The sequence below is a fragment of the Mus caroli genome, unplaced genomic scaffold, assembly GCF_978045245.1.
Source record: "Mus caroli unplaced genomic scaffold, Mus_caroli_1 scaffold_2, whole genome shotgun sequence".
NCBI lineage: Eukaryota > Metazoa > Chordata > Mammalia > Rodentia > Muridae > Mus > Mus caroli.
This window is the reverse complement of record NW_028227257.1, coordinates 47887385-47906361: the sequence shown is the minus strand read 5'-3', so window position 1 is coordinate 47906361 and position 18977 is coordinate 47887385. Positions and strand designations below refer to the sequence as shown.

At 48.6% G+C, this 18977-nt stretch overlaps 1 protein-coding gene across 3 annotated transcripts in view; it reads right to left on the bottom strand.

The window, feature by feature from the left end:
- Positions 1-12116, bottom strand: part of Rassf2 (Ras association domain family member 2) — a 37312-nt gene extending 25196 nt beyond the window's left edge. Inside the window, exon 1 of one of the 3 annotated variants that reach the window (XM_029474637.2) lies at positions 11996-12116. The gene's annotated coding sequence lies outside the window, so the exon portion shown is untranslated. Of the gene's footprint in view, positions 1-3394; positions 3439-11147; positions 11942-11995 lie in introns of those variants that run through there. The other 2 variants (XM_021154320.3, XM_029474638.2) reach the window with 2 other exon arrangements.
- Between the last annotated feature and the right edge of the window lie 6861 nt (positions 12117-18977).

The window sequence follows — 18977 nt, the reverse complement described above, 5'->3', positions numbered from 1 at the left end:
TCCATAATGTCTTCTGGAGAAAAATGTAACAGGCTGGCAGGGGAGGGAGCTAGATAGTGGTGCTGGCTCCTCTGGAGCAGCTGTTGCCCGCTCCCAATCAGCACCATCACTAGCCGAAAGGCCCCGCCCCCTTCCACTGGGAGGAAGAGTGACCTCACAGGCATTCCTTACAAGAGCCATTCTCAGGATAAGGACAGCAGCTAAGATTCATGTGTGGGCAATACTTACAACACGCAAGAGTAAAGTGAGTCTAGGTGTGTACCAGCAATATCCACCACACCCGAACAGGCACCAAGAAACAGCTTGAGACCATTAAGTTACAAAGTACTGTGTAAAAGCTGGCATTTCTGCCTTCTGTGTGTTTAACTTTGAGTCAAATTCACTCTAGACTCTGCACAGACCTGCAGTCGAGGAGTTGGTGGTCTACCTTGCTCACCCTTCTTCAAGGCTGAAGGCACAGGGGTAAGTCTCTGTTCTAAACTTGCAGTCAGTGTGGATTGTAAGAACAGCAAAAGCCTCTCAGAATGGGTTACCCTAGAAGGGTGACAGCCATCAGTGGGAGAAGTATCTTAAAGGAACAGCTCTGATCCCCTCAAGTCATGACCAGAACCGAGACAGTGGTCAGTCCGACAGCAGATTGCTTGATTTTGCAAATATTTGCCACTACTGGTCTCGTGAGGAGGCATAGTGGATAGTGGCTGACTCATCATGGCTGCAGAGTCAGGTCTTTGTCCCAAAACTCTGGTTACAACACCAACTCTGTGCCTGGAATTAAAGACTGCTGGCTTGATCATGGTAAAACAGCTGCCCACCCAAGGCAGGCCTCGTGTTTTGAGCATCTGGGTGAAAGGATGGAGACAGACCTGCCAATGAAGGCATGGTCACTGACTGACTTTCCAAGAAGCCTCCCTCTTCCTTCCCACCAGCCTGGTGCAAGGCGTTCCTGGCCTCTCATACCTGGCACCACAGAATCAGGGGAGGGCTGTTCAAACCTGGCAGGGGCTGCTCTCCTCAGTTTCTCATGAGAACAAAGGCCAGGCCTCGAGAAACTCCTGGAGGGGAGAGAGGCCACAGCTCCCTCCAAACAGCAGAATATCTCTCATCCTAGGCCTTTGCTTCCTTCCAATGCTGGCACCCTTACTTCCTGTGGTGAGGGAACCCAGAAGCTAGTGCTGGGTCTGTCCTAGCCCTGAGACTGTCTTTCCTGTTGCCTACTGGAAAGGCCCAAGGGATAGAAGTAGGTACAGGAGAGAAGGCAGGATCCTGGCTGGACAGCCCACGGGGAGGCAGGTAGAGAGTCCCCTTCAATAGCTGTTGCTGTTTTTCTTTCCTAACCTGTCTTCCTGAGTGTGGTAGGACCTGATCACCCCCACCTCAGCAACCATGAAGGGACAGGGTAGGGTAGCATTCAGCACCCATGGGTCAGTAAATAGGACAGTGAAGGGATCATTTCAAAAACTCTATGATACCCAGGCCACTGTGAAAATCAATGGTTAGCAGCACCCTTGGGAGCCTCTCCCTGTTAGGCCAGTGTAGATCCAGGGCAAGAGCCACTGTAAAACCTGACAAGGATCTGTGTAGACCCAGGACAACACCAAATGTGTTACAAAGCAGGCAGGATTATCTAAAAGAGAACTGAGTTGGTCTTTAGCATCCCTTCCTCTGACTTACGCTTCCAAAGAGGACAGAGACGACAACACATCTCTAGGGATCGTGATGTGCCTGCAGAGAGCTGGTACAAAACCCCTGTTTTGCAAACCAGAAGCAGGAAGTCTGCAAAGGAAATGCTTGCCAGAGGCCCCAGCTTCCCCTTTGGGGCTAGTCTCTATTTCTTCTCTGTACCCCTCATCCCTAGCCCAGAGCACTTGCTTCATATTTTAGAGTGAATGAAAGACTAATTAGTCTGGTCGCCCTAGAGAATAGCCTTTGTGGAGGAGCTGTGATGGAGAGGAGACAGTACCAGGCCATACATATATGTGCTTCAGTCCCCTCAGAATGGCAGGAAGAAGGGCTGATGGCAAGCAGGAAGCACTAGCCCCCATTGCACCACACAAGGAAGGAGATTTGAGCTGTGGGCCTGCCCTGCCGAGATCTACCGATGACAAGAGCCCACACAGCGGCTCACAATGTTGCATGAGTGAATTCGGGTTTTCAATGCTTCGACTTTATCTAAATGCCTTGATCAGTGGAGGGACCACTTCCTGGCCACGCTGTGTCCTTGATGACCTGCTTACTCTCCCTTTCCTCAGATGATCTCCATCCTTTGCACCTGATACCAGAGATCCCGGGCAGCACCCAGGACTACAAGGGAGCCTGGGGCTGAGCATCAATAAAAGTATCCCTCACAAAGCTTTACTCTCTTTATTCTCTAAACATTTTAAAATCTGCTTTATTAGGAGAGAGTGCCTTGAAGCTGGGCAGTGGTGGTGGCTCACACCTTTGATCCCAGCACTTGGGAGGCAGAGGCAGGTGGATCTCTATGAGTTCCAGGTCAGCCTGGTCTACAGAGTGAGTTCCAGGACAGCCAGGGCTACACAGAGAAACCCTAATGAGGAGAGAAAAAGTAAGTAAGTAAGTAAATAAATAAATTTTTAAAAAGGAGAAAGCACTTTTGAGACTTGGGGGATTACTGATCAGACCTTGGGGTGGGAGCATATCAGGAGGTACATCCTAGCCATATGTAAGTTCATACACATCATACCAGCCAAAATCGGGTCTTAAAGAGGTGGGCGTTTGAAGCATTGTGAATGTTAGAAGAGACGGAATAAAAGTAGAAAAGTAGGAAAGTTAGTCACCGAGGACAACACTGGGGTGTGTGGAGGCAGGAGGTAGAGAGAAAGCGTGCAACTCTGACTATGAGGGAAATGCCTTGACCCCACACACCATAGAAGAAGCATCAGAGAAGAAATGAAAGCCACAAGGTCGGGTGACTGCCCCAGGTCCCACACAGAGCCCAGTGTTCCTGGCTGGGATGGGCTCAGCAAATGGATTAGACACCAGTCAACAGAGGCTGGGAGTCTTAGGATATGGGAGCATGGAAGGGAGTGGTCCATCAAACAGGCTATAAAAAAAGGCCGACCCGTAAGAGCCAGGCCCAGGGCAGAGCAGGGAGGGTGCTGTCCAGGCTAAGGCTGGCAGTCACAGCCACCAATCTGCAATCATAGCAACCTGTCAAGAGAATAAACAATTTTCTCCATCACAGGCCTCACCATCAGCCCCTCCCCTTATTCCGACTCTCAGATAAAAGCCTCCATTACTGACAAATGCACAGGCCCTATCCCAGCCACCTCACTCCTATGGGCCACTGGGCAGATGCAGAACTGAGCTACAGCAAAGGGCTGGGCTGGGATTCCCCCAGCAGTTGGGTCTGCAAAGACCAGCTCCTTCCACCCACCTGGGCCTCTGACTCCGGTCCTGCACATTCAGGTCTGAATTCCCCAACACAGCTACAGCAGAAGAACTCAGGAAGCAGCTCTGAGGCAACTGCCCCAAACACCTGCTTCCTGCTCCACACCAGCACCAGCGGGGGTTGGCTAAGTGAGTGGCTGGGGCCAGGCCCGCCCAAGACACCAAAACAGTCAGCCTGACCAGAAGAGCCACTTGTTTATAGAGGGACATCCCTCAGGCATCCCAAAGGCTTCGGGCCTTTTCAATGGATGTTTATAAAAGGAAGCTCAAAGGCCCTTTATCTCTTGTGAGAAAACAACAGCCAGGGTCTGTACTAAAAATGGCACAGAAGGAAGCAAAAAACTCTTTCTGCAAAAGTTACGCGTGAGTGCAGGTATTGGTGTGTATGAGAGGGAGTGTCTAAAGATAGGCATGGCTGTGGGAAAGCGTGTAGAGTGTTTTGAGATGTAGAAGGAGGGTGGGAGGAGCTGTGTATAGCGTGTGTGTGTGTGTGATTGTGTGTGTGTGTATGGCTATATGTATACGGAGGGGGATGGTCAAGGGTAATGTGTGTCAGGAGAACATGCCAATGTTTTTTTTCTTGACATATTACATTCAACACAGAAGCCTTGTAACACTGGAACTTCTGCCCCCTAGTAAGTACCAATCAGTTCTGCAGTGGACATCCAGTGTCCTCTAATCCGGTTAAGTTCTGACACTTGCTCTCTAGAGAAAGCATCAGATTCCATGAATTGGACACTCAAACCCCTAGACCATCCCTCTCTTCATATGCCAGTCACAAGACCCAGCTAGTAACCTGTGCTTCTGATCAACTGGCTAGCTGCCAATCAAGATCCTACAACCTCTCCACCACTTGAGCTTTTTTTGCTAGGCAGCTCAGGGCAGTACTTACACTCTCGGGTTTACTATAAAGCATATCACAGAGGTTCCAGGAGCTGCACAGTGTGAGGTCTAGAAACTTCCATGCCCTCTGTTGGTGCAAGGCCCTGGTGATGCTCTCTAAATCCTATCTTTTTGAGCATGAAGAGCTCCCTACACAGGTATGCTTGAAGCATCAACAGCCGCGTTGAAATGTGATTGAACAAAGAGGGTACCATCCAATGCTTGAGCCATGGGTGAGTAAAGCCATCAAGGCTTCATGTATCTTAGCCTCTCTGCTCAGCAGTCCCCTTCCTAGTACATGGGGCAAGACCAGTCTGGAACAAGGAGAATCACACTGCTCACTATAAGACAAGGTAGATAACAGAATTCAGACTGGCTCAATCAGAGTCTTAGGCTGCTGGCTCTCATCCTCCCGTTATATACAGACCCTGAGAGGAAGACCTCAGTCACAGCTCTGTGAAGCAGCCTCTGTTGCCATGCAAAGGGGCCCCTGTGAACTAAAATCCAACTGTGATAGAAATTTCGCCAGATCGGTTTGTCTCAAAGTGGTGAGGGGGTCCTGGGAGACAGTACAGACCCAGAATGAGTGAAAAAGAGAATACACTCCAAACCTGCATTTCTCAGAAGCAAGGGCGATTTTAATAGGGTAGTATAGAAGTGTTCCCTGGAAAGACAGCTAAACCTCCTTCTGACTCAGTATTTGCTCCTACATATGTTGAGTCCTCCCTGCCTGTCTACAGGCTGGTCTCCCAGCTCAGCAGACTTGCCAACAGCAGGTAAGAAAGGGCTGCCTCTGGTTTCCTCCCATGACAGGTTTCTGTGAGGGCCACGCGTCCTGTTTACAGAATGGTTTCCAAGTCACTGGCCACGCCGAGACTCAGGTCTGACTTCACATCCTCTTCCTGAAGGGAACCCCCACAAGCCTTCCTTTTTTGGTGCTATAAGCTGAGAATCTGAACTTTGTACGCTGGAATCTTGGGGTTTCCTCGACTTCTGAGATCAGGGTTGGAAGTCAAAAGCCAGCATGTCTGACTCCCTTTCTCCCCAGAACCCACAGGGTCTTTGGGCTAGAGGCAAGGGTCTCCAGGCAATCAGCCATACCAGGGTGTCTTTTCCACCTCTCTTGACATAATGCCCAACCATCAAAGGAGGAAAATTCAGTCTCATCCAGTCGGTCTCCCAGCACCAGAAGAGACTGCACATCTGGGGGTTTCCATGGCATTTCAAGGGAAGTTCTCCACAGCATCATAGTCACACCAGCTCAGCTTGCCCTAGCTGACCAGCCCTACAAGGAAAACCAGTGCCATGAAAAACTGAGTCCCTTCAAGGTCCCCCAAGCCTGTTTGTATAGAATCTGCTTCGTGTTTCCTAAGTGCCTGGGATTTGAAGGTCAGCTTCCCACTGGGCAAATGAAAAGGCAGAACCAGGTACAGAGCCACTCAGAGGCTTCCTAGATCTACCTCTGATCAGGGCACTGAACACTCATGGGCCTAGCAGAACTTCTCTCAGCAAGGATCTTAAAGCTTTCATCCTAGAACATGGCACCCTATAAAAGCACCCTGACCTGTTCAGTGACCCTGGAATACCTGAAAAGATCCACAAGACCTGGCTTCCCAGTCCTGAGTCCCAGGACCCCAGCTTCTGATCACCTTCACCTCAGTTTCAATTCAAAGAACACACTTTTTTTTTTTACTGGACCTGCTGGACCTGCTCCACATGCACAGCAGAGTGAGTCTCATCTTGAATGTCCCCATGGTCAAGAAGACCAGACACACAACTTCATAAAGAGGGTACCTATTATCTTCCACTATTATTTAACTTCTCAGAATACCTGAAGCTTCAAGGACCCTACCAACCAAAGCCCCCATTTGCCCCAGGCCATCTTGTGAACAAAGTGTCAACATACATAGCCATGGTCACCATGAGGGGCACTCAGCAAGTCCTGGTCAGCCACAGGGTTCTGGGACACACACACAAAAAATTCTTAAAATAGAAAAGTTGAGAGTCCATATTTAAAGAAGTTAATCTAACAACCCACAACCGAATCTCACTCACCGCAAGAGCGCTACTAACCCACCTTCCCAAACTCAGCACCCACACAGAGTCCTTGGGTGAAATGGTTCAGCAGCAAGGGGCTGAGGCTCAGCAGCCAGACAGAAGCCATCAAACCCAGCTACAATCAGCTCCTAGCCAGCATGGCTGTACATTGCCACCCCAACCATCTATCTCCATCCTGCTATGGAGGTTGAAGCTCTGCACCTGTCCTAGGGCCGGGAGAACGGTCAGGGCCCTGTGGCCTGGCATAAAATAAACCACAAACACCAAATACCACACTTCTCGACCAAGCTTTTCCTTTTTTAATGTACAAATAGCATACACATTTTATGTGTTTGTTTTTTAAAATACAAATAAGCAAAAAGTATAGTCATAGAATGACAAATATAGAATGATCTCACTTATCTAGGGGCTTTCTAGAATAGGCAAATTCATAAAAACAGTATGTAGAACAGCAGTAGCCAAGGGCTGGGGAGAGGAGAGAATAGGAAGGACTGTTAAGGGGTACACAGTATCTGTTCAGAGTGACATATATTCTGGAAATACATAGCGGCAATGGTCCTACAAGATTGCAAGTAAGTTTGCTCACACTGAGCTGTACACTTAAAAATGATCAAAGAAATAGTTTTTATGGTTTTCAACGGGGCATTAAAAATGTAAAGTTATTAAATGTAGAGGAAAAAAAGAGATGAGAATCAAACTCTCCCCAAATTCTGCCACCTAGAGATACAGGCCATCAGCTCTTGGCATCCATCCTTGCAGACACATAGCTAAATGCTTGGCATGGTTCACAGAAGTAGTACCCTGCCTGGTAACTTCCTTCTTACAAGTACACAGTATCCGTCCATGTTTACAGACATGCATCTGTAACCTTTACTTTCGAAGCCAGGTGATATTCTATACCATAATTAACTAACTGGAGAGTGTACGCATCGTAAACAATGACTCAAGGGACATCCCCAAACACCTGCCCAATTATATCCTTAGTGGAGTGCTGAGTCAGGGGCTCCCTCAGGAAGGCTGTCCAGAGAGCAGAGAGAATAAGCTACTCTAAGGGGGCTAAGTTGACTTACCAACACTCTGCTCTCTACACGGATCTTCCTTCGACTCCACTTGGGATCCTAACAAATCACATAGTGCTCAGAAAGTGAAACTGTCTTTCCCACAGAAGCCACCCTAACCTCCATCCCCAGGGCTTCCCTGAGGTCACATCCTCACGGGCCATGAAAATCCGGCCAACTGGGACCTAACAAGGCAGGCAAGGTTATCCTGGTTTAATGGTCACTGAACTTCTTATCCAGCAGGAAACCCTAGCACCACTTTGAGGGTGCCCAGGGATGCAGGCTTTTGAAAGGCTTTTTGTTGTTCAAGATTTCAGTCTTGAGTAGACATTTAAATATTTCCTTAAAATTCCAATAGACCCTTCCTAAAGAAACCGAGGACTAAAGATGAAACCACCAACCCCTTGCCTTTGAAATGGGGAAATAAGGCTCAGAAAGGTTTGGCATAAATGTCTCAATAACCACCCTAGAGCCCCAGGACTGTCTCAAATGGCGAGTCAACCAAGTCAGAGCAAAAATTTGGATACCTAGTGCAATCCTTATCCTCCTTTGCTGGGGCATAAAATTGACATCGAGATCACTGGGGTCATATCCCAGCTCAGCTGTGGCCAGAGGGTTCACACAACTGATGTCCTGCCAACTCAGTGTTCAGTGACACCATCTGATAGCTAGAAAAAAAATCAGCAACAAGAGGAATATTTATACAACAGAAACAGGCGAACACCCCAAGCTAAGGCTTCCCCATTCCACCTTCTGAGAGCCAGCTGTTATGATGCCACAGGATATCCCTGGTCACAACCTAGCTATACACTCCTGAGCTGCTGAGCTCCATTTTCTCACCTAACAGTCTCTGTTTCCAAATCCAGTTCTCCATGTTCCATCAAAATACACACTCTCAGATCTATCACACCCTTCCTCACATTAACCAAAGAACTAGAAAATGTCTTCCTGAACACAGAGACAAGAAGCCAAGTTCAAGTGGAAAGGGAATGGGGATGTAAAACAAGAAGGGGAAAACAGAGTGATGTCTCATCGATTAAGAGCACTGGCTGCTCTGGAGACCAGGTTTGGTTCCTACCACCTACACAAAGGTTCACAACCATCTGTAACTCCAGTTCCAGGGCATCTGATGGCCTTCTCTGAGCTCTGCAGGTACCAAGCACTCACAGATTACACATACCATACATGTAGGCATTTACCTATCTTCATACAATAAATCTTTAAAAGAGGGAGTCATTCCTGTGAGAAGTTGGAAAACTGTCCCAAGAAGGAACTCTAGAGACAGCACAGAACATGTCCCAAAATAATCCCTTCGGAGTGAGGGAACTGGGGTGTATTTATAAAATTTCTTCCATCACTGGCTGGTAGAAGCCTACGATACATAAGGAGGGCATTGACCAGTCTAGTACATGACCTATATCCCACAGAGGAAAAAAAGGGAAAAAAGAAGACAGACTCCAAACCCATTATACCAATAGAAAGGAAGAGTTAACCAAACAAACACAACTGAGTGCCAACCATTGGTAAGACCACATTGTGATGGAATATGTCTACTTTGCCAATCACTTTGGGTTGACATAGCCAAAGAAAGCACAGGGGATCTTTCTGTCAGCTGTTAGAAAGAGTTGGGAATGAGGGGGCACTTGGAAATCATTAGAGTCAGCCAAATGCCCTTCACTCTCTAGTTTAGCCACAGTTGCCTTGAACAGGAGTCTACAGGTGCCCCAAATTATTAGCCAAACAACTGCATCAAGTTGTGGCATCTTCATCCAGGGAGGATCTGCAGTGACCCACTCAATGGAATCTAAGCATGCCCATCTTTACTGTACCCACTGCTCTGTCTACGACCCCACAGCCATATCCTCTGTGGAAACGCAGAAGCAAACTGGCAGGCTTAAGTGGGGAACTTACCCCTCCTCAAGGACTTTAAAAAATTCTTCTAGGAATTAGCCGGGCAATGGTGGCACATGCCTTTAATCCTAGCAGGCAAAGGCAGAAGATCAAGGCTAACCTGACCTACATAGTGAGTTCCAGGACAGCCAAGACTACACAGAGAAACCCTGTCTCAAAAAAAAAAAAAAAAATCCTTTAGGAATCAGAGAGGTGTTTATATGTGGCAATGCGTCACTGGGGTAAATAAATGGATCGCACTGTAAGGGGTCAGGAATAGTGGAGAGCGATATGAAGGACTGTCGCCCTGGCATTATAAGCACAGCTAGGGCAGCTCTCAGCATCTAAGACTTGAGATCAGAGACGGGACATGTTTTTTATTCCAAGCACACAGACTTGAGCAGTTTTTCACTGGAGGAGAGGAAAGGAGGCTTGGGCAGGCCCTGAGGCTGTTCTTAGGGCTCCCCTCCCCCATTCCCTCTCAGCCTTTCCTTAGGACTCTGGCAGCTACACTCCTCACTATCTGCCTCCATCTCCTCCCAAGCTGCGAGGACACTTCCTCTCTAAGAATCCCAAAGAGGACAATCAGCTCAGGCTCTCTTGTGATTGGACAGTAGGTCTCCTTTCTGGCAAGCCCCAGAGTTCAGCCCAAAAGAGAAGCAGAAGTGTCAAAAGTACACCCCTGACCATACCTCTAGCTGGGATCCTTAGCCATCTAAGTGCATCCCTAAGTGGCACGCACACAGGGCCAGACAAGAAGCCTTGCTGCGAGGCACCAGGAAAGAAGTCAAAGGGAAAACAGTCAGCCTCTAAGACCCTAACAAACGGACCCTAACACCTGAGAGAGGAAGTAAACTGAAAACAAGGGATGGCGTTTATTGCCCTCCCCCTAAAAGACCACAAAATAGAGAGAAAGCAGGCACCTCCAAAGACAAGACACAGTGAGCTGGAGAGAAGTATGCTGTGGAAGTCAGAGCCTGGAGACACTGCCCTCGGGGAAGGGATGGGGGGCGGGATGGAAGGTTGCAGAAACCAAGGGTGCAAGAACAGAGCATGCGCTGACCAACATGGCCCTTCCCATGGATGCTGGTGTGGGGATCTTGGATACCCTGGTCTCCTTTTAGCTGGGTTTCTCAAGTCTACCCTCATCATCTGTGCATGTATCCTATGTTTTGTTGTGTTTCTGCAGTACTCTTCTATTTGTTAAAGAAAAATGGGTGTGGCTTCCCATGATCCCCCACCCCCACCCCACCCCGCCCCAAATACTACCAGTCCACACCTCCAAGTGGCCAGGCAGACTATACACAGCCCCCCTTTGGTACTAAGGCAAGAAACATGCTTCTTTGCAAACAAAGGTCATCTCTCACTCCGCCATCATTTGATGGTCCTCTCTACCTTCCTGAATCCCGCTGGACTGCAGCAGGTTCTAGGAATCGGGCTTTAGTCCGGAAGAGGAACAGCCCATACGCAACAGCTCAAATGAGCATCGCTCAGGAAGATAGCACAGTTAGTCCCCTAGGACAGAAAGGGAGAATGAGAACAAGGGGAGGAAGGGGTGGCACTCTTCTCAAATCCAGTATAGCTTAGCCACAGAGGTTTCTTTAACCCCCAGACCACCTGTAGGAAAAGCTTCCACTTAATAAACGTGGATTGAAAGTATGGCAAATCAACCTTAGATTCCTCATTCACGTGTTCTTCAAAAATATCCCCTGGCTGAATCTGCCGGCTGTTTTTGAGAACCGAGACCCTAATTTTTTTCTTCCCACTGTCCCAGGACCATTTACAGAGCCGGCTCTGACAAATTGTCATTTGTCCACCGCTTCCTCTTACAGGAATCCTCCACTTGCTTACCGTAACCCCTGGCCTCTGCTCTCAGGAAGAATCGTTTCTAATGCCCTGGTTTTCCAGACTCTTGGGACTAAAGCGCGCGCAGCATTGAGAAGCCTCGTGCTGAGCTTGCCACTGAAGCACAGTGGCTATCTGTCCAGTGGCTGTTCCAAATCTGTCCCTGCCTCCTCCCAGGGCGCACTCGGAGATAAAGCTGGGTGCAGAGTAAGCGCTCTAATACACGAGTGGCCAGGCCGTCTTTGAAAGCACCTGCCTAGCTGGGTCTCCAGCGACCTCAGGCACAAGCTCCGGAAGGGACAAGAAACCCGGGAGGGGGAAGTGCGCCGAGCACCGCGCGCTCTTAAACTCTGAAACCCAAAGGGAACTGGGTTAGCCGCCGGTTGGCGACGTGGTCCCCGCCCGGGGAGTCAGAGTGAGCACAACAGTCCGACCCTCCCCTAAGCTCTCCAGGCCTGCACCTGCTATCTCGCTTCACCTCTCCAGGGAGTTCGGGGACACCCTGCTCCGGGGAACAGGGCAATTTCCTGCCACTGCACTTAGCGTCGACCTCAGAAAAGATCTTAAGGGGTCAGAGCCGCAGCATGAGCTCCAGGCCACAACTTTCTACCCGAGGAAAAGGAGTGGGCTGGGGCGCCCGCCTGCGCTGCTTCTGGGGCAGCCCGCATAGCTAAGCCCACCTTGTGGCTTGGGTGGCAAAATGGGACAGGGAAGACTCAGGGACCGGACCAGGCTGGCCACGGGCCACTGAGGGAAAACTTTGAGCTGGGTAGAGGGAGACAGGACCACCGGCACCTTGCGCCCGCATCCTGTGCCAGTACCCGGCTCTTCGAGCCCCGCGCCCTGTGTCTTGCCTGTCTCCCGGACCATCTGCATCCGCTCTCGCCGCAGGGGTTGGAAAGTGGGGGCGCCGCTGCGGGGGTGGGGGGTGCTCCAGCGTGCTTGGCCAGTGATCCGCGGGACCCGCTCGCTTGGGCCGGCCTGGGCGGCGACAGTGCGGTTGAGGGCGGGCGCCCCGCCCACCTGGCCCCTCCGCCCCGCCTCCCCAAGCTCTGCCTTTATCTGCCGATCCTTGACCAACCCACCCGCCACCCTGCAGTTCTCTCCCCACCCCTCTTCTCTTGCCTTTCTTTCTCTTCTCCCCCTCCCTCCCCTCTTAGGGGGCGGAGCTTCTCCCCTCCCTTCAAGACAGACAATGCTGTGGCTTCGCGTCGCCTCCTCCCTTCATCTCTACCCCCCCTCCCCGCGTACCCCGACCCTAGCTCGCGCGGGCTGCCAGCGTTTCTTCTCCGCAGGCCAGAGTGCATGAGGAGGAGGAGGCGGAGAGCGCGGGTGGAGGGAATAAGGTGCTGCCTCTCACCCCATCGCGCCTGCCCTCTCCAAGCCACGCCGAGATTTGGCCCAAGCTCTTCAGTTCGCCTGGCACTGTGACAGTCACTCCCAGGGAGCAGTCCGCCTAGAGAATGCAGATTTCCTAGCAGAGGATGTGCAGTTGGTGGAGTTGGGTGGTGGTTCTTTCTAACACCCGGGTTTGTTCCCAAAAGGGTTTGAGTTGCCAAAGGGCTAAGTGGGCCCCTTCGACTTGGCAGGCCGGCAGACGTGACAGCAATGTGAAGGAAGTCAAGTTTCTTTGTCCATCCCTCACCTCCTCCTCCTCTCCATCCTTAGACCTCCGGGAAACTAGTGTATAGGAGGGAGCACCCAGCTACGGATTCTATACCCTCTAACCATAATTCTTCGTCTATATATGCCCGACCTTGCAGTCGGTCCCCAAACCGAAGGGGAAGGGAATCTAACGGTTAAAGAAAGGGCAGCCAAGCCTCCAAAGTGCATCCCATCTGCCTGGAAGCCAGATATTCTCTTCTAAACTCATTGTTTGGATCTTGGAATGTGTCTCCCATAGAAACAATGTTATAAACGGCTATCCGTTCCCAGACCAGCCAGCCTCAAATGTGCGGAGGCCAAAGCGCAGCTGCCGGGTTGTGCTGGAAATGTCCCACAACACTGAACAAGAAGGCTACTGATCGCCTTTTTCTACTGTGAAAGGGGAGGGGGGTGTTAGGGAGATAAATGCATCTAGTTCTTTTCCCTTGAGCTATAAACACAAACCGGGTCCATTAATTTCTCTCACTGGAGTCATTACTGTGTTTCAGGTAAGCTGCTTTCCTTCGCAGCCTTTCTCAAGCTAGAACTGCAGGGTGAGCTGAGGAAATCTCCAGGAAACCTTCTCCAAGGGAATCTTTCTTCTCTTCTAACCTGGCCTTCCGTGACCTCAGAAACAGGACAAAGGGCAGCCATGACTCCTAACAGCAGGGCTTTGGTTTTGCTTTTGAAGAAGTCTGTGAGATGCTGCTAGAATTCTTCAGTTCTACCCCAGCCTCTCAGGAGAGCCGCTCCCTGGCTCCCCTGGCTCCTGTTGAGTCAAATGGTCATCTTATAACCAATCATCTGGCTTCCTGCCAATGAGGGTACACTCCTAATGCCCGAAATACTGGTCCTTGGCCCTGTTAAATCCAAACCGGGCAAGGCCTGATGACGTGCACACATAATTGCTCAGGAGGCTGAGACAAGAAGAGTGTGAATTTGAGACTATTCCTTGCACATAGTGAGACCTTTAAAAAGCACCTCCATGAATACAGTGAGTGGTAATCTGAGTCACTGGAAAACACCGTTCTAATGGTCTGTTTCCTCATATCGAGGCTGTGGGAGAGGAGAGTGGTCCTTCATCCTTTCAGAGAAGACAAAGATGATGCATCTGGGCTGGAGATGCTGTTTCTCAATAGGAAACACACATTGAATTTTCTTTTCTTTTTTTTTTTTTTCTTTCGAATACTGTATAGTCCTAGCTGTCCTAGAACTCACTCTGTAGACCAGGCTGCCCTCGAACTCAGAAATCCGCCTGCCTCTGCCTCTCGAGTGCTGGAATCAAAGGTGTGTGCCACCACTGCCCAGGAGAAACACACTTTGAGTTTTACCTTTCAACACTGCAGACTTTCTCATGCAGACTGCACAGGAAGGTCCACTGTCTTACGAGAGCAGCGAAGGAGCTCCGTCTAAAAGAAACTGCTCAATAAAAAAATGATACCAAATACTGGGGCAGTAACTCAGAAGAAAAGGGTGGGGCCCTGGGTTCCTCACAAAAGCTATGTTATGCATTTAAAATTTCTAGTAGCCACGTTAACAGTAGTTGGAGAAAGCCAGGCATGATAGCACACACCTATAATCCCAGCATTTGGAAGACAGAGGCAAGAGGACTGTGGGTTCAAGGCCAGCCTAGGGTATAGGGAAACTCTTGTCTCAGAGGTGGTGGTGGAGGAGAAAGAGGAAAATAAATCACGTAAAATTAAGTTTTATAATATTTCTGTTTAGCCTGGTGTGATAAAAACAAAATTTTAACGTTATCAATATAAAAGTAGTTTGCTGGGCATGGTGGCACTTGCCTTTAATCCCAGCAGTTGCAAGGCATAAGCAGGATATCTGTGAGTTCCAGGCCATCCAGGGTTACATAGTCAGACCCTATTTTAAAAACACATAAATAAATCTTAAATATATATAAAGAAATTACTCATGAAGTATTTTACATTTGATACTATATATTTAGTATATTTTTGCACAAAGGATGAAATGGGTACATGTTTAAACTTAAGTGCATCATAATTCAGATGTTAAATTTTTATCAAAAATTTCTCAATGTGATTCATGTATTTAGGAATATATGTATGTATATGTATATACATGTAATAGTGATTTATTTTTAAAAGAGGCCATGAGTTTGAAAGAGAGGAAGAAATTATATGGGAGGGTTAACATGGAGGATAGGGAAGGAGGAAATGATATAATTATATAATCTCAAAAGATAAAAGAAGAAAAAAATTCTCAATCTATAGTTACATTTTCAAAAGTTCTAGTTGGACAAGTAGACTCACATACCTAAGTGGATCAAACAGACTTCAGACTTACTTAGTAATTGTATTGGGAAGCAATATCTAATTTTAATTTGAGTTTTGAGTAAATAAACTTAAAATTCTGTTCCTAAAGAGCCCAAGTATGGTATTACCATACCAGCCAGGTATGGTAATGTACTCCTCCAGCATTCAAAAGGCAGAGGCAGGCAGATCTAAGTGTTCAAGGCTAGTCTATTCTACAGAGTGAGTTCCAAGCCAGCCAAGGATGTGTAGTGAGACTCAGTCAAAAGAAAAAAGAAAAGAACGGAAAGGAAGGAAGGAGGAAAGAAAACAACAGCAAAAAGAACTCGAGTTAACCAATTCAGTAACTACACATGACCAACAGCCTCCACAGGAGGATGACCCCGACTAATGGCTTCCAGATTGGGTTGAAGAAGCCCTCTGATTCTCATTAGCAAAACACAGGCAGAAATGTAGAACACCCACAGAAAGTGATTTTCCCACTTCCTTTATCTCTCACTGTTGCATCTGGAGAGGTCTGTGCTGGGAAGTAGAAGGATATGCCCCCCATGATTATACAGAGGGAAGGCCTGTGTTTAGCTTACTAGGGTCACCATATATCCTGGGGTACTACAAGGCATGCAGAAGTTTAAGAAAAGCTAAATTGTGAGGCACAGGCTAGACTTGGATGCAGGCCATCTGCTTAGGACCCAGAAAGCAAGAATGAAGGAAGGAAGGACATTAAGAGTGTAGAGAAGAGAGTTGTCTGGTATGTTAATAGACAAGCTACTGCTATGAGCATCTAGGGCTGTGGTCCTCAGGGTCCCCTCTGAGGAACTACATAAGTGCACCTCAGAGCTGTCTTCTCCAAGGCTGGGGAACTGCACGGCTTATGGAAACCTGACCATTTGAGTATTGCTTCCAGCCTATTGCTCAGCCCTTCTGAAGGGTGTGGCCTTCTCTGGCCTCAGGGAAACATCTGAGAGGAAAAAAAGAGCTGTGGCTGCTGTCCCTGTGACACAGGGACAGAAGAGACAGGGGGAAATTAAGGGGACACAAGAGGGGACGATGCCTCTTCCCATGGAATCTGGGTGTGAGTCAGAAACTCAGCTAGTATATTGCAACTGCCTCTCAAGCCGGCGTTTGACTTCCCAAAGACATTTCAATTGAGGGCATCCCTAAGTCTGAACAACACACCTCACAAGATTGCCAGCAGTTCCTTCAGAGGAGATTCTTGAAGATAAAGAAAATAAGTGGGGGCTGGAGAGATGGCTCAGTGGTTAAGAGAACTGACTGCTTTTCCAAAGATCCTGAGTTCAAATCCCAGCAACCACATGGTGGCTCACAAGCATCCGTAATGAGATCCGATGCCCTTTTCTGGTGCATCTGAAGACAGCTACAGTATACTTACATATAATAATAAATAAATCTTAAAAAAAAAGAAAAGAAATAAACTTTCTCACTTTAAAAAAACTTTTAAGCTTTTCTTCATCTTTAAACTTTATTATAAATCATATTTATTATAACTTGGAGCTATGTAACATAAGTCACAGAAACACGTGTGCCGTCACTGTGGGGCACCTAAGGACACACTGCTCTAAAGGCACACCTGCCTGAATCCCAAGTACACTCTCTCCTGTCTCTTAAAACCTCACTGACTTTGCTTCCTCTGAGTCCTTCTGGAACTCTGTCCCAAAGCATAGGCAGAGATGTCACTTCACCTGAGCAGAGGTCCCAGTGTGGTCATGTTCTCTGCCACACCATTGTGACTGGTGGTCCGAGAAGATGTGACTCAGCACACACAGGTCATCTGCTGTAAGACTTCACCAGAGCTCTAGAGTCTGGTCAGGGCTGCCAGGAAGGCAGATGATCTCTCAGTGATCCAAAGCCAAGGTCAGTGGTGCTGAGTCCTGAAAGGGTGTGGGGCACCCAGACCGTGAGTCCCATAACTACAGACTTAAGCAAGCAAATGTCAACTAGCCCCTCAAGGTTGGGTCTACCGTTCCTTGGCACTCTGCTTTCAAGATATCTGTCAAAGCAGGGCCTCTGGGGGGCTGGTGTGGATAGGGAGAGTCTGGTGCTGTTATCTACCTGCTAACAGGCTTTCATATGCTACCACAAAAGAAAAGACATACTTTCCCCAGGACCCACCTTGAAGACAGCCAGCCGGAAAGGAAAGGAGAACTCTTAAGAGAATTTTAGCCTACAGAGACCAACTGTTTAAATGATTGCACTAAACTGCATTTACCACCTACCCCATTCTATCCTGGACGTAAAATCTACAGGAAGATACCGAGAAATAAGGAAGTCAAAACAAGTTCTACCCTGAGGACCCAACCACATCTGGATGTGCCTGGAACTCTGGCAAGGAAAGCTGGCTGGAAATCTGTTTGAGAGATGAAAAAGGGCCCCTCTGGGAGCTTACTCTCACACTAAGAACAAAACAAGTTGGGCCCAGAAACAAAGCCTTAGTTGACAGGAGTTGAATGGCCCACAGAGCCTCGCTTTGTGGACTTTCCTGCTGAGTAATACTAAAGGGACCACAGGCTGCCATCCGGCTTGGTATTCCCAGGAAAAAGAAGGTGGACTGTGCAGTGGCCACAGCGACTCCCCCCACCCCTAGGCAGCCGTGTTCTGCCCTCTGAAACTGGCTGCAGCACTTCCGGGAGTTGCTCCCCGATGGACTCATGTCTTTCATGGGTGAGCTCTTTTTCTCAGGGGCCCGGATGGAGATTTAGTTTAAAACGCCGCCCACGGGCTTATATTTTGAGCCTTTGGTCTCCAGCTAGGGGTACTATTTTGAGGAAGTTCTAAGGTAGAGGCTCTTTGCAGGAAGTAGGCCAGTGAAGGAGTGCTTTTGAACTTTAGGAGGACCCTGTCTGCTTTTCTGTCTGCTTCCTGTCTTGCAAGAGCTGCAGAATTTCCTCTGCCACTGCCGCCATGTTTTCTTGGTGCAGCTCGCTCCTCCCTTAAGCTTCTAGTATCAGGCATTTGGTCACAGAGATGAGTAACTGATACAGAAGGTGCTTTCAGTTGTTTCTTTTGAATGATCTGCTTATCTTTCTACCTTTGGGGGGGGGGGGGGTTAGAGACAGAGTTTCTCTGTGTGGTCCTGGCTGTCCTTGAACTCACTTTGTAGACCAGGCTGGCCTCAAACTCAGAAATCTGCCTGCTTTTGCCTCCCAAGTGCTGGGATTAAAGGCCTGGGCCACCACTGCCTGGCCATCTTTCCACTTTTGATTGACTAGATGTAGCCCCCCAACTTCAAACCATGAGACAAAGAAACCTTTTTTTCTTCACAAATTATCCAGTCTCAGGTACTCTGTTATAGCAAACCGGAACTGGGGTAAGATGCTGACTCAGGGGCTAGAGAGATGGTCCCCCTGTAAAGTGCTGACTGTGGAAAAATGAGGTCCTAAGTTCAGACCGTATGGATTTGTTTAGGAGCTTGTCCAAGGGACCTTTGGGACTCTTCACCCTGCCTTCCTTAGGCACACCCCCACCCCAGAATCCCACCCACACAGCATAGTGGTATTTTCACACGGCTCAAGTCTGAAGGAGCTGGCAGAATTTAGATTCACAGCTGTTAATCTGACCCCATTTGTTCCTCCAAGCTGGAGAGAGGCGGAGAAATCCGAGAAGTGAAGATTTTGTCAGGGAACTCACCCAGTGTGCCTTTCACGAAGAAGGGCTATCTTAACCAGGAGCCCACGTCATCCACAGGTGACAGGTCTGTCGAGTCTGAAATATTTATATGGCTCAGTATCTGGAGTCAGCCTTGACGATAGAAATGCAGAGCAGCTCGGAACTCTTACACAGCCCCATGGAGTGGGCCTATCTTTCCAAGCATCTGGTAAGAATTGAAGAAGAAGGCAAAGGGTCCTGGGTAGATTGTCTGGAATTGTTTATCACACACACACACACACACACA